Genomic DNA, 16,661 nt, shown 5'->3' with positions numbered 1-16,661 from the left:
AAACAATACACTAAGCAAAAAGCTTGTAAGGAAAGGCTGGGGAGTGAGATGTTTTGGGGAATAACGGCTTTGAAAAGTTCCAATATATTTCTGGGATTATGGAAAGCCCTATGCATGCCAGAATTCTGCCCATGCTTAGGAAAGACCTGAGAAGGTACTAAGCTCTTATCTCTGGTTGACTTGGAGGCTCTATGCAAACAGGTAATGAAGGTTAAAACAGAGTTGTTAACTTCCTGGCTAAGTGTTGAAGGCATGCTTTTTTTTTTTTTTTTTTTTTTTCTAGAACCAATATGCAAATACTGGGATATTTTTTGCTTCCAGACTTTAGGGAAATCTCTATCTCATCATTAGCTGACCACTAAGCTAATGGAACAGCAACATCAGTGGGCACACATGATAAAAAATACATACTTAACACAATTAATTCAAAGAATACAAACTTTACAAAATTAGCTCACATGATAAACAATACAAACTTTACAATATTAATTCAGAAAAGTCACTAAACAAACAAACAACTACAATAAGCACAATGACCATAAACCCCAGAAAGGGAGAAAATCTAATTTTCAGAGTTTCCATATTATAACATTCAAAATGTCCAATCTTCAGGAAAAAAATGGAGCATACATAAAACTAAGAAAGTATGAGTTATTCAAAATATGAAGAAAGAAATTAAAGATTAGAATGAAGGCAAATGTAGTACAAAATAGATAGATAATAGAGGAAAAAATGAAAAGTTGGTTCTTTGAAGAGGTAAAAAATTGATTATCCTTTAGCTAGACAAACCAAAGGGGGAAAAAAGACTCAAATTACTAAAATTGAGAATGAAAGTGGGGATGTTGTTATTAACTTTACAGAAATAAAAAGGATCATAAAAAAACTTTGAGTAATTATATGCCAGTGAATTAGACAACCTAGATATATTGGACAAATTCTTAAAATTACACAAACTATTAGAGAAGAGAAAACATTTATTTTCTAATCCATTGCTGGGTTTATAACTGAGTGTCCCATAAGAAAAGACAGATTTGTAAGAGAAAATGTATTTATTTAATTTAAGTTTTAAGTGACACAGGAGGCTTCAGAAATGAAGATCCAAAGAAATAGGAAAACCTCAGTATTTTTATACTTAGGATTGATAAAGAGTGGATAGTCATGCAGAAGTATGAGTGGAGGGCAAACTGGCATGATCTCATGGTAATAAACTGAGAGAAACAGGAACACCTGTTAGCACAGATTCCTGTGTCTTCAGAGATAATGTCATTCCTTTCCTCAAGGTATAGGGTAGATACCTCTTGAAGGTTTTATGACCTATTTCAAGAGAGAGTCAGCTTGGTTTTATGGCCTGTTTCAGGAGAGAAGGGGCAAGGAGAAGGTGAGAAGACTGCTGCTTCAGCTGTTTTGTCAAATGCCAAGGTGTCCTATCTGGGGGTAGCATGTACTGAACTCTATCCCTATCAAAACAGATTCAAGAAGAAACAGAAAATCTTCTATAACAAGTAAAAAGATTAAGTAAGTAATCAAATAATTTCCAATAAAGTAAAGCCCAGGGCCAGGTGACTTCATAGACAACTTTTATTAAATGTTTAAAGAAAAATTAATGCCAATTCTACTCAAATTCTTCCAAAACATAAAAGAAGTGTGGGAACACTTTCTAACTTGTTCTACATGGCCAGTATTACCTTGACACTGAAGTCAGAAAAATACACCAAAAGAAAAGGAAGCTACAGAACAATATCCCTTATGAATACCAATGCAAAATCATCAAGAAAATACCATCAAACCAAACTCAGCATCATATTAAAGGGAGTATATACCATGAGTGAGAATTATCTCAGAAATGTAAAATTGGTTTCAAAAATACATGGTCATCTCAATAGATGCAGAAAAAGCACTTGACAAAATCCAACACCCTTTCATGACAAAAACACTCAACAAACTAGGAATAGAAGGAAACTTTCTTACAATGAAAGGCACCTATGCAATGACTCACAACATCAAACTTAATGGTGAAAAACTAAGGTTTCCCTATAACAAAAGAAACAAGATGAGGATGGCTACTCTCACCATTTCAATTAATTATTGTACTGGAAATATTATCTAGTTACATTAGGCAAGAAAAGGAAATATAAACCATCTGGACTGGAAAAGAAGAAATAAAACTTTATTAATAGATGACATAATCTTATATATAGAAAACCCTAAATAATCCACCAAACCAACCAACCAATCAACCATAACTCTGCCAGAGCTAATAGTTTATCTCAGTAATGTTTCAGGATGCAAGCTCAATATTTTGTATTAAAAACAAAATTTTATTTCTGTACATAAGCAATAAACAAACATAGTGAAATTAGGGAAACAATTTACAATAGCATCAAAAATAATTAACTACTTAAGAATAAATTAAGCCAAAAAAGGCAAGACTTGTACACTGAAAACTATAAATCATTGCAAAAGAAATGAAGAAATCCTAAATAACGGAAAGATACCCTGTGGTTATTGACTGGAGGACTTAATATTGTTAAGATGGCAATGGTACACCAAATTACCTAAGATGGCAATGGTACACCAAATTACCTACAGATTCAATGCAATCTCTTTCAAAATTCTAACTGCCTTTTTTGCAGAAATGGACAAGCTAATTCTAAAATTCATATAAAAATGCAAGAGACTCAGATACCCAAAACAATATTGAAAAACAAGAACAAAATTGAAGGGCTCACACTTCCCAATTTTAAAACTTACTAGAAAGTCATTACAGTAATTAAAGCAGTGCGATACTGGCATAAGGATAGACATACGGCATAAAGGCAGACAATGAAATAGAATTGAGCTTCTAGAAATGCACCTATACATCTTGATCAATTAATTTTTGACAAAAATATAAAGATCATTAAATAGGGGAAAGAATAGTTTTTTCGGTCAGATCCAAGGTGGCCAAACAGGAATAGCTCTGGAGTGCAGTTCCTAGCAAGAACACTGCAGAGGGTGAATGATCACTGCATTTCCAAACGAGTTATTACTGCCTACAGACCAGGAGATTCCCAGGCTGAAAAGTGCCACACATTTCCAGCATGGCTGTTTCAGCTGGTGCAGTGGGTCTCCGCACAAAAACTCACAGAAATCTGGGTGGCCATTTTAACTGGTGCCTGGAACTCCTGGGGGACAGAGCCACCCATTCAACTGAAAAAAAGGGGGCTGAAACAAGGAGCCAGGTGATCTGGCTTGGCGGGTCCCACCCCCACAAAGACCAGCAATCTGAAATGCTCTGGATTGAGAGTTTCACAGCAAGTGCAACTGGAGCCAGGATGGTCCAGCTCTATGGGGGGAAGGGCATCCACCATTACCAAGACAGTCTACCACTACCAAGGCAGTCTGCCATTACTGAAGCAGGCTGTCATTACCAAGGCAGTCTGCCATTACCAAGGCAGTCCTCCATTACTGAGGCAATCTGCCATTACTGAGGCAGTCTGCCATTACAGAGGCAGTCCACCATTACTGAGGCAGACTGCCATTACTGAGGCAGTTGTAACTATATCTCTATAAACAAAACTGCAAGGAAGTTTACACAGCAGCTGGGCAGGGCCCACAGTAGCTCAGCAATGCCTCTGCTGGCAGACTGTGACTAAGCTACCCCCTAGCTGGGCAGGCCATCTCTGAGAAAAGGCAGCAGCATGTCAGGAACTTATAAATAAAGCCCTACCTTCCTAGGACAGAGCACCTGGGAAAAAGGGTGGTTATGAGTTCGCTGCAGCAGACTTAAATGTACCTGCCCAGCAGCTCTGAATGGAACAACGGAACTCACAGCTCAGCACTTGAGCTTCTATAAGGGTGAAACTGTCTCCTCAAGTAGCCCCTTGACCCCCGCATATCCAAAGAGACACCTCATAAAGGAGAGCTCAGGCTGACATCTGGTGGGTATCCTTCTGGGGTGAAGATAACAGAAGAAGAAACTGGCAGAAACCCTTACTGTTCTGCAGCCACTGCAGGTGATCCCCAGGCAAGCAGGGTCTAGTGTGGACCTCCAGCTGTCCAATAGCAGAGGGGCCTGACTGTTAGAAAGAAAACTAAAAAACAGAAACAAAAATGGCGTCCACTCAGAGAACCCATTCAAAAGTCACCAAATACAAAGACCACAGGTAGATAAAGCCACTAAGTTGGGAAGAAACCAGTGCAAAAAGGATGAAAACACCCAAAACCAGGATACCTCTCCTCCTCCAAGGCATCACAACTCCTCACTGGAAAGAGAACAAAGCTGGATGGAGAATGAATCTGATGAATTGACAGAAACAGGCTTCAGAAGGTGGGTAATAACAAACTTCTCTGAGCTGAAAGAACATATTCTAACCCAATGCAAAGAACTAAGAACCTTGAAAAAAAGTTAGATGAAATGCTAACGAGAATAAAGAGCTTAGAGAAGAATATAAATGAATTAATGGACCTGAAAAACACAACATGCAAACTTCGCAAAGCATACATGAGTTTCAATAGCCGAACAGACCAAGCAGAAGAAAGGATATCAAAGATTGAAGATCAACTCAATGAAATAAAATGAGAAGGCAAGATTCGAGAAAAAAGAGTTATAAGAAATGAACAAAGCCTCCAAGAAATACGGGATCATGTGAAAAAACCTAATCTACATTTGATAGGTGTACTTGAATGTGATGGAGAGAATGAATCCAAGCTGGAAAACATTCTTCAGCATACTCTCCAGGAGAACTTCCCAAACCTAGCAAGGCAGGCCAATATTCAAGTCCAGGAAATACAGATAACACCACAAAGATATTCCTCAAGTAGAGCAACCCCAAGGCACATAATTGTCAGATTCACCAGGGTTGCAATGAAGGAAAAAATGCTAAGGGCAGCAAGAGAGAAAGGCCAGGTTACCCACAAAGGGAAGCCAATCAGACTCACAACAGATCTCTCAGCAGAAACCCTACATGCCAGAAGACAGTGGGGGCCAATATTCAACATCCTTAAAGAAAAGAACTTTCAACCTAGAATTTCATATCAAGCCAAACTAAGCTTCATAAGTGAAAAAGAAATAAAATCCTTTACGAACAAACAATTGCTGAGAGATTTCATCACCACCAACCCTGCCTTACAAGAGCTCCTGAAAGAAGCACTGAACATAGCAAGGAAGAACCAGTACCAGCCACTCCAAAAATGTACCAAATGGTAAAAGGCGTGGACACAATGAAGAAACTGTGTCAACTAATGGGCAAAACAACCAGCTAGCATCAAAATGGCAGGATCAAATTCACACATAACAATCTTAAATGTAAATGGACAAAATGCCCCAATCAAAAGACACAGACTAGCAAATTGGATAAAATGTCAAAACCCATCCATGTGCTGTATCTAGGAAACTCATCTCACATGCAAGGACACACATAGGCTCGAAATAAAGAGATGGAGGAAGATTTACCAAGCAAATGGAGAGCAAAAAAATGGCAGGGGTTGCAATCTTAGTCTCTGATAAAATAGACTTTAAACCAACAAAGATCAAAAGAGACTAAGAAGGGCATTACATAAAGGTAAATGATCCTAAATATATATGCACCCAATACAGGAGCACCCAGATCCATAAAACAAGTTCTTAATGACCTGCAAAGAGACTTAGACTCCCATAGAATAATAGTGGGAGACTTTAACACTCCACTGTCAATATTAGACAGATCAACGAGATGGAAAATTCACAAGGATATCCAGGACTTGAATTCAGATCTGGACCAAGCAAGCCTAATAGAGCATCAGGAGAGCTGACGGTGTAGTTCCAGTTTGAATTATGAGGGGAGGATCAAGATTCAGGAAGAGCCAATATTTCAGTTTAAGTCTAAAGGTATTTACATTTAGAGCTTTGAATCGTAGTTGTTTTGCCATAGTGAAATTATGCTTAATTTTTATTTTAATTTGCATCTTCTAGGTTGCATTTACAATGTCTTTTATCATAGCTTTTTGCCTTTTGTTTTTGTTTCATAACACTTTCAAATATTCCTAACTTTTTTCATTATGACTTCAAAATTTATTTCCTCTTTAGGATGATAATTCTTACTCTCCCTATAGACATTATGCAAATATTCTTCTAGTTTTCATATTTGTATTTTTAAAATTTAAATTCTGAATTCATCTGGCGTTAATTTTTATATATGGTATAAGATAAGGATCTAGCCTTTTTCCCTCCAGATGGAAAGTTTGCCATGCATTCACTTCTACTAAAATAAGCCCTCTGTTTTCCACTAAGTTAGAATAAAACTATTGATGAATATGAAGTCTTCACATTCATTTGGGTCCGTTTTTGTACTTTTTATTCTACTTTCCTAATCTGTTTATTTTGGGGTCAATACTATTTTGAGTATATAACCTAAGAGATATTTGGTAATGCGAGCTCCTCTTGCCACTATTTTTATTTTTGATGATGTGCTTGACCAATCTTTGGCTATTATTCATGCATATAATTTGTAAAACAACTTTTTTTTTTTTTTGATATGGGGTTTCACTCTTGTCGCCTAGGCTGGAGTGCAGTGGCATGATCTTGGCTCACTGCAACCTTTGCCTGCCGGGTTCAAGTGATTCTCCTGCCTCAGCCTCCCTAGTAGGTGGGATTACAGGCATCTGCCACCACACCTGGCTAATTTTCTGTATTTTTAGTAGAGACAGGGTTTCTTCATGTTGGTCAGGCTGGTCTCGAACTCCTGACCTCAGGTGATCCACCCGCCTTGGCCTCCCAAAGTGCTGGTATTACAGGCATGAGCCCAGCCCATAAAACAATATTTTATGCAATCCACATAACAGGAATGTTAATTAGAACTTCAATAATGTTCTTCATTAATTAGATGATCATTTACATTTTTGTATCAAATGAAAGCCAGGTGTGGTGACACGTACTTGTAGTCCCAGCTACTCAGGAGGCTGAGGCAAAAGGATCACTTGAGCCCAGGAGTTTGAGTCCAGCATGGGAAACACAAAGAGACCCCATCTCTAAAAAATATAATTAAAAGAAAGATTACAAGAAAAGATACTCCTATCACCCTTGTAACTCAAGAATTACAAAAGATTCAGGGGCTCTGTGTCAGGAACTGGGGACAAAGGCCGAAAAATATGTATTTCTTATTATATATCCTGGAAAATCAAGAAATAGATTCAGATACATAATTGCAACAGTCAAGTAAGTATAATTCCTTTCACTGTTTTCATTCATTCATCCAACAAATACCTATTAATTAGGACTGTCTGTAAGATGACATATAATAGAAAGCTTTCAGATACGTAATTGTTAAATACCATTTTCTCTGTGCCACACAGAAAATTGAAGTTAGGAAAAAAATTAAAATGTTAAGTAGATTGTGTAAACACAGTAATTTCTAAAACAAATCAGATTTACTGGTTTTGAAAACCTCCTCAGTTTGGTAAGTCTTCTCCTGAATTATTTTCTAAAATGTTTTTAAGAAATTCTTAGGAGCCCTAAGTCTCTTTTATATTATTTGCAAAATATAAATATTCAAATTTGTGTACAAAAATGTTCTCTGTAACACTGTTTGACTAGTGAAGCAGTTAAAACAATCTAAATGTCATTAAAATATATTATTACATATCCAGACTTTGTAATATTTTTGTAGGCATGAAAAGAATAATGTACAGCCGGGCGCGGTGGCTCAAGCCTGTAATCCCACCACTTTGGGAGGCTGAGGCGGGTGGATCACGAGGTCGAGAGATCGAGACCATCCTGGTCAACCTGGTGAAACCCCGTCTCTACTAAAAATACAAAAAATTAGCTGGGCATGGTGGCACGTGCCTGTAATCCCAGCCACTCAGGAGGCTGAGGCAGGAGAATTGCCTGAACCCAGGAGGCGGAGGTTGCGGTGAGCCGAGATCGCGCCACTGCACTCCAGCCTGGGTAACAAGAGCGAAACTCCGTCTCAAAAAAAAAAAAAAAAAAAAAAAAAAAAAAAAAAAAAAGAATAATGTATAGCTATATATTATGACATGGAACATTTCCAGTATGTACTAGTTAAGTAAAAAAAGCACATTGCAGAGAAAATATGCACAGTATATTCCAATGATATAAAATTTTTGCAGACATATATGTATATAATATATGCAATATATATATGCATATGAAAAGGCCTGGAAATATTACAAATGTTAATAGTAGTTACCATTGGGAGTAGGAGACGGGGGAAATGGGATGTAAGGGAATTTCACTTTTATTTTTACATGCTTGCATTGCTTTAGTTTTTTTCAGTGTACTTTTTAAAACAAAAAGCAATTATAAAGTAAATTAAAGAGTGAATGGAGTGTGTCTTCCCTTTAAACGTCGTTTTACATTCTGTAAAATAATTTTTAAGGGTTTAATAATTTCTAGATGTATTATTAGGCACTTTCCATATTAAATGGTTATTGCCAATGTAGATAAAAGGGATTGTTTATATTTATTTTATAAATATATCCAGGATTTTATCACTTATTCAAAATTAATTTTAGCAGTCTTAAAGTCTCTTAGGATGTCTAGATATAGAGACTAACCAACTATATCTCTATGTAGTTATTGTTTTGGTAGTCTTACTATCTTAATCATAGATTTTGTAACTTTTTAAATGTTTTACCATAGGTATTATGTTAAAATATTTTTACTATACAACTCTTAAAATCAGAAACAAAAACTATTTCAGAGAAAAGCTAGTTTTAAAGTTGATTTTAACTAAAATTAAAAATCATTTATTTTTTCAGAAAAAAAATTAATTGAACAAGAGTTGACCTTCAAAATCAACAGGAACCATTACTATTAATATGACTTATTGATTATTCTTATATAATTTAGAGTCAGTTTTTCAGATTTTCAGTAATCGTGTCTTTGGTCAAATAGAAAGAAAAAGGAAAAAAGAGAAACAATGATCATACAAATTATTTGATGCAACCTGGTCATGTGAAGTAGCTATAATTGCCTCACCTAGAGTAAAACGTTCTGTTTCAGACTCTTGAATCTGCTTCCTCATTATTAGTAGCATACCATTTAGTTGTATGACAATATATATGGAGTTAGAAGTCCAAATTTTAATATCAAATAGAACAAATAGAAGTTCATTTGAGGAGTGCAAAAGAAATTTAGATTTATTCCATCTCTTACGCTGAACAGTTGATATAAACAAGTCGATTTCCATATTCTCATCATTTAAAATCATAGGTTTTGATTATCATCATCATCATCATCATCATCATCTGTGTTTCTAGCAGTTAAGAGGAATTGCTGCAACATAATTAAAGAGGGAAAGAAGTATTCAGTTTGCTTTTTTTGTTTGTTTTTTGAGACAGGGCCCCCCTCTGTCATACAGGCTGAAGTGCAGTGGCTCAATCATAGCTCACTGCAGCCTCCAACTCCTGGGTTTAAGTGATCCTCCTTCCACAGCTTTCAGAGTAGTTGGGACTAAAAGTGAGCACCACCATGCCTATCTCTTTTCTTTTATTTCTTTTCTTTTATTTTTTTTGTAGAGATGGAGTCTTGCTATGTTGCTTAGGTAGGTCTTGAACTTCTCCACTCAAGCTCTCCTTCCACTTTGGCCTCCCAAAGTTCTGGGATTATAGGTGTGAGCTATCACACCCAGCCAGTGTTCAGTTTCCATTTGAGCATGTTATGGAGAAACCCCCTTTGTAGCTTTGTATTTAATGGATTTTCTTTAAATATGTAGAACTAAATAATTCCAGGTAAGCCAACCATATAAGTCTGAAAAAGGCTAACCATTAAAAGAATAAGAACATCTCACTCGTAAGCAAATGTTGACCACATTTTCATGAATTGAAAAACATCTAAAACAACAATTCTTAATATACATGATAGCTCCTGTGCTTTTTTTCCTACCCTATATCCAGAGGATAGTCACAAATAAAACTTTTAAAACTGTCTTCTATAACAATGAATTTGTACTTCAAAAGTTACATAACTCAAGGAGTAGGTTTATCACAGTCTTATTTTATTCTGTGTTATGCTTGATTGTGCCAAGTCCCTCAAGAAAGCATCCACATGCTAATAGCCAGAAATATTCATTAACCATTTATATTTACCTGCAAGAAAGAGAATATCATAACCATTGACAACAATAGACAAGAGGCACCACAGGCTAGTTAGGACACAGATTCTGTTTGGGTCTTGGTCTTGCTTGTCTGTGGAAATTCCTAGATAGATGAGTCCTTATGAATTACACCATGATAGTTTCTAAGGATCATCAGGACAATAGTCTATACCTTAGGCAGACAAAGTATTAATGATGGGACAACTATCTTTCTCAGCTGTTAGATAGTTTTTGCCAGCTGCACATTCTGGTCTCTGCTGCCATCAGATACATGGCTTCTCTGAATTGAAACTCAGATTGTTTTTACTCCCCAAGTACCCTGAACTAATCTCAGTATACTGTTCCTAGTAATTCCAAACATCCTTGAGACGCTTCAAAAGAGCTGCAATTAATTTTAAGAACACTAGATCTTAAAATTTTTGTCACTTATAACAATTAAGAGATGGTAATTGCCTAGAAAGTTAAGCGTAACCGAACAGAAAAATCTCTAAGCAAGCCCACCATAACTTTATGTACAAATAACTGAAAAAGTAATTAGAGATGTCCAAGAAGAGATCAAGACAAAATTTTACGGGGTGGCACAATCTTGGTGGAACTATAGATTGGACACTGTTCTTATTTGGAGATCTGGCAAATTAATTTGTCAGTCTGCTTTGTGCTGATTAAGGTATCAGAGACAAACTACATCTAACCAAACTTATAAGAGACTGATGTATAAATTGCATTCAAATAAATGTATTACTAAAGAGTTTCCCATAAACTCAAGTGACTACATGATTTATTGTCCAAAATGACATGGTTAAGATTGAAAATGGGGAACTATTAAAAATTAAGCTGAAACAAGTGGTACAAACTATGACTGTCCAGGACAAACCAGGACATATGGTCACTCTACATGTAACTCAAATATTCATCTCCATGGTCCAGTGTATCTCCTACCTACTATGCATCAAGGTCTCTGAAAATTCAAAATAGTTATTTAAAATTTATATGGTCAGCATAAACTTAGAGACAAAGGAGATAGAAAGTTCTGGCAATAGACACATCTATCTAGTAGGGTAGGCAGGCACAGTGCAGCAGAATCTATTTGTTGACTGTAACATAAGGATGCCCCTCAGACCCAATGCGTCACCCTCTTTGGACAGAATATTTTACTCCTCCTTTCCAGGTCCAGCTTTCCCCTTTCTATTCAGATTGGGTACAATTCAATTGATCAGATTTTGAAACTTTAGGTTACAAAAAACATTTCAATCTTGTCTCCCTGAAGATGTATCCTCATCACTTGAACTCAAGAATTTTCCAAATCTTCTCACCTACATCTACATCAACCATATCTTAGTTATAGCTACAGATGTTTATTTGTCTATTAAGTGTTAAAAATAAAATAACCTTTTGAAAATGAAACGAGAGAAGAAAATTTGTTTGTTTTTAGAATTCATCTTTATGTATTGATAACAACCTTGCTCTGCACTGATTTATACAAGATAATATTAAAGCTATGTGTAATTTATAGCTAAAATAAAACATATTATTAAAGGAGATTAAAGAATGACAATTCAGAGTAGAGCAATTATCACTGAATTTATTTCAAGCTTGGTTAACGATAAGTAAAGAAGATATATAACAACTGGTTAAACAACTAAACCTGCAATTGGAAGAAGTAAAGCTTTGGCATCTCTGAGATGTAGATGAGAATGACAGGCTTTATCAGAACTTAGTTTTGATACCAACAGCAAGTGACATACAAGCATGTGCTTATACAAAGTGTCTTCAATATGTTCATGAAAATGTTTATTATTAAAAAACTATGCACATATTTCAAAAAAGTTTTGCACCAAAATAGCTTATACTAACTTGTTATAACATGTCAGAACAGAATCTAGTTGGAAGCACAAAGAAGAATTGACATCAGTTTGAAAAGAAGCCCCTATCAGAGCAGCATACATTCTGATAAAATTGAAGCAAAAACAAACATCAAATGTACAGTGAAGCTTGGGTGAAAGAATAGTGAAATCATTGATGTTTTACAAAAAGTTTATGGGGATAATGCCCCAAAGAAATAAGTTTACAAATGGATAACTCATTTTAAGAAAGAACAAGATGATGTGGGAGATGAAGCCTGCAGCAGCAAACCATCCACAATAATTTTTTAAGAAAAAAAATAATCTTGTGTGTGCTTGATATGGTTTGGCTGTGTCCCCACACAAATCTCATCTTGACTGGTAACTCCCATAATTCCCATGTGTTGTGGGAGGCACCCAGTGGGAAGTAATTGAATCATGCAGGTGGATCTTTTCTGTGCTGTTCTTGTGATAGTGAATAAGTCTCATGAGATGTAATGGTTTTCAAAACAGGAGTTTCCCTGCATAAGCTCTCCCTTTTTGCCTCCTGCCATACATGTAAGATGTGACTTTCTCCTCCGTGCCTTCTGCCATGATTGTGAGGCCTCCCCAGCTATGTGGAACTGTAAGGCTATTAAACCTCTTTCTTTTGTAAATTGCCAAGTCTTGGGTATATGTTTATAAGCAGCTTGAAAACAGATTAATACAGTAAATTAGTACCAGTAGAGTGGGGCACTGCTGGAAAGGTACCCAAATATGTGGAAGCAACTTTGGAACTCGGTAATAGGCAGAGGTTGGAATACTTCAGAGGGCTTTGAAGAAGGCAGAAAAATGTGGGAAAGTTTGGAAGTCCCTGGAAACTTGTTGAGTGGCTTTGACCTAAATGCTGATAATGATATGGGCAATGAAATCCTGGCTGAGATGTTCTCAGATGAAGATGAGGAACTTGTTGAGAACTGGAGCGAAAGTGATTCTTCTTATGTTTTAGCAAGGAGACTGGTGGCATTTTGGCCCTGTTCTAAAGATTTATGGAACTTCGGGCTTGAGAGAAATGATTTAGGGTATCTGGCAGAAGAAATGTCTAAGCAGCAAAGCATTCGGGTGCTGTTAAAAGCATTCAGTTTTAAAAAGGAAACAGAGCATAAAAGTTTGGAAAATGTGCAGCCTGACAATGCAATAGAAAAGAAAATCCCATTTTCTGAGGAGAAATTCAAGCTGGCTGCAGAAATTTGCATGAGTAATGAGGAGTTAAATGTTAATCACTAAGACAATGAGGAAAGTATCTGGGGCATGTCAGAGACCTTTGTAGCAGCCCCTCCCATCAGAAGCCCAGAGGCCTAGGAGGAAAAATGGTTTCCTGGGCCAGGCCCAGGGTCCCCGTGCTATGTACAGCTTAGGGACTTGGTGCCCTGAGTCTCAGCTCCTCCAGCTGTGGCTGAAAGGTGCCAACATAGAGTTCAGGCTGTGGCTTCAACGGGTGTAAGCCCCAAGCCTTGGCAGCTTCCACATGGTATTGAGCCTGTGAGTGCACAGACGTTAAGAACTGGGTTTGGAAACCTCCACGTAGATTTCAGAGGATGTATGGAAATGCCTGGATGCCTAGGCAGAAGTTTGCTGCAGGGCAGGGCCCTCATGGAGAACCTCTGCTTGAGCAGTGTGGAAGGAAAATGTGGGGTTGGAGCCCTCACACAAGAGTCTCTACTGGGGCGCTGTCTGGTGGAGTTATGAGAACCATCCTCCAGACCCCAGAATGGTAGATCTACCAACAGCTTACACTGTGTGCCTGGAAAAGCCACAGACACTCAATCTCAGCCTGTGAAAGCTGTAGGGGGGGGAGGCTGTACCCTGCACACCCACAGGGCAGAGCTGCCCAAGACCATAGGAACCCACCTCTTGCATGAGCATGACTTGAAAGTGAGACACGGAGTCAAAGGATATCATTTTGGAGCTTTAAGATTTGACTGTCATGTTGGATTTCAAACTTGCATGGGGCCTGCAGCCCCTTTGTTTTGGCCAATTTCTCCCATTTGGAACAGCTGTATTTACCTAATGCCTGTCCCCCATTGTATCTAGGAAGTAATTTACTTGCTTTTTGATTTTACAGGCTCATAGGCAAAGGGACTTGCCTTGTCTCAGATGAAACTATGGGCTGTGGACTTTTGAGTTAATGCTGAAATGAGTTAAGAGTTTGGAGGACTGTTGGGAAGGCATAATTGGCTTTGAAATGTGAGGACACGAGTTTTCGGAGGGGCCAGGGTGAAATGATATGATTTGGCTGTGTCCCCACCCAAATCTTGAATTGTAACTCCCACAATTCCCACATGTCATGAGAGAAACCCAGTGGGAGGTCACTGAACCATGTGGGCAAGTCTTTCCTGTACTGTTCTCACAATAGTGAATAAGTCTCATGAGATGTGATGGTTTTATAAATGGGAGTTTCCCTGCTCAAGCTCTCTCTCTTTGCCTGCTGCCATCCATGTAGGACATGACTTGCTTCTCCTTGCCTTCCACCATGATTGTGAGGTCTCCCTAGCCCCATGGAACTGTAAGCCCATTAAACCTCTTCCTTCCGTAAATTGCCCAGTCTCAGGTATGTCTTTATCAGCAGCATGAAAACGGACTAATACAATGCCTTAACTGAAGAATGACTGATGATTAATTGCACAATAGCCAACATCATAAACATCTCAACTGGTTCAGCTTACACAATTCTGACTGGAAAATTAACATTAAGCAATCTTTCCACTCAATGGTGCCAAAACTGTTTCACCCAGATCAGCTGCAGACAAGAACACAGCTTTCAATAGAAATTTTAAATAAGTGGGATCAACATCTTGGAACATTTCATCAAAGAATTGTAATAGGAGTCGGGTGCAGTGGCTCATGTCTGTAATGCCAGCTCTTTGGGAGGCTGAGATGGGCAGCTCACGAGGTCAACAGATCGAGACCATCCTGGCCAACATGGTGAAACCCCGTCTCTACTAAAAATAGAAAAATTAGCTGGGCATGGTGGCACACACCTGTAGTCCCAGATACTCAGGAGGCTGAGGCAGGAGAATCACTGGAACCTGGGAGGCAGAGGTTGCAGTGAGCCAAGATTGTGCGACTGCACTCCAGCCTGGTGAAAGAGCAAGACTCTGTCTCAAAAAAAAAAAAAAAAAAAAAAAAAATTGTAACAGGAGATGAAACATGGCTTTCCTAATATGATTCTGAAGTCAAAGCACAATCAAAGCAACGACCACCAAGAGGTACGAGTGGTCCAATCAAAGCAAAAGCAGATCGGTCAAGAGCAAAGGTCATGGAGACAGTTTTTAGGGATGCTCAAAGCATTTTTCTTGTTGACATTTTGGAGGGCCAAAGAATGATAACATCTGCTCATTATGAGAGTTTTTTGAGAAAGCTAACCAAAGCTTTAGCAGAAAAATGCCCAGGAGGCTTCACTGGAGAGTTTTTCTCCACCACTACAATGCTCATGCTCATTTATTTCATCAAACAAAGGCAACTTTGTGAGAGTTTCAATAACAAATCATTAAGCATCCACCTAACAGTCCTGATTTGACTCCTTCTGACTTCTTTTTGTTTCTTGATCTTAAAAAGTCTTTAAAGGGACAGGTGCAGTGTCTCATACCTGTAATCCCAACACTTTGAGAGGTCCAGGTGAGATGACAGCTTAAGACCTGGAGTTCCAGATAAGCCTGGGCAACGTAGTAAGACCCTGTCTTTATGAAAACATAACGTAAAAATAGCTGGTATGATAGCATGTGACTGTGGTTCCAGCTACTTAGGAGCCTGAGGTGAGAGGATCGCTTGAGCCCATGAGGTCAAAGCTGCAGTGAGCCATGATCGCACCACTGCACTCCAGCCTGGGTGAGAGAGTGAGATCCTGTCTCTAAAAACAAACAAACCAAAATGACTTTAAAGGTCACCCTTTTTTTTTTTTAGTTAATAATGTAAAAACAAAAAACAAAAACAAACAAACAAACAAACAAAAAAAAACTGCATTGACATGGTTAAATTCCCAGGACCCTTAGTTCTTTAGGGATGCACTAAATGGCTGGTATCATTGCTTGAAATTGTCTTGAACTTGATGGAGCTTATATGAAAAATAAGGTTTATCGTTTTTATTTTATCTTTTAATTCAATTTTTCACTAACTTTTTGATGTTTCCTCATAAGTGCATCAACAAAGTAGTAAAGTCTAAATCAAATGCTATTTAGAAAATAGCACTTATAAGTCATTCTGGGAAAGCATAAAAAAATGAAAGAACAAATTCTGCCTATGAAATATTGAGAATATGCAGAATGCAATGAAATTTGCTTATACAGAACATTTTGAAAATGCATTCAGAGGAAAGAATATGGAGTGTTTCTTTGTCAGAGACATGAAAACTTGCATAGAAAGTAAAGTGACTTATTTCAGTAATCAGAGATTGAACATATACTGACTATCGGTGCTTTATCCAAGTAAATCATCTTATGAAGCCAGTTTTGGAAGGCAATGCTTGTATTTCATTAGATTTTTACTCTAAAATGAATACAAAATAAGTGCTGTGACCATAAAGACTAAAAGAGAAATGAAATCAGATTGTATAAGACTAACACATTAAAAATTCTAAAACAGGACAGGAGTAAATTTAAATTGTTGAATGATAGAATTAAATACAGACAATGAGAATTAAGAAATGAAACTGACAAAGAGGCTTTGGAAGAACCCAAATACTTACACTTCCATCTACCACCAACACTGA

The sequence above is a fragment of the Saimiri boliviensis genome, chromosome X, assembly GCF_048565385.1.
Source record: "Saimiri boliviensis isolate mSaiBol1 chromosome X, mSaiBol1.pri, whole genome shotgun sequence".
Taxonomy (NCBI): domain Eukaryota; kingdom Metazoa; phylum Chordata; class Mammalia; order Primates; family Cebidae; genus Saimiri; species Saimiri boliviensis.
The sequence above is the reverse complement of the archived record's forward strand: the minus strand, read 5'-3'. Positions refer to the sequence as shown.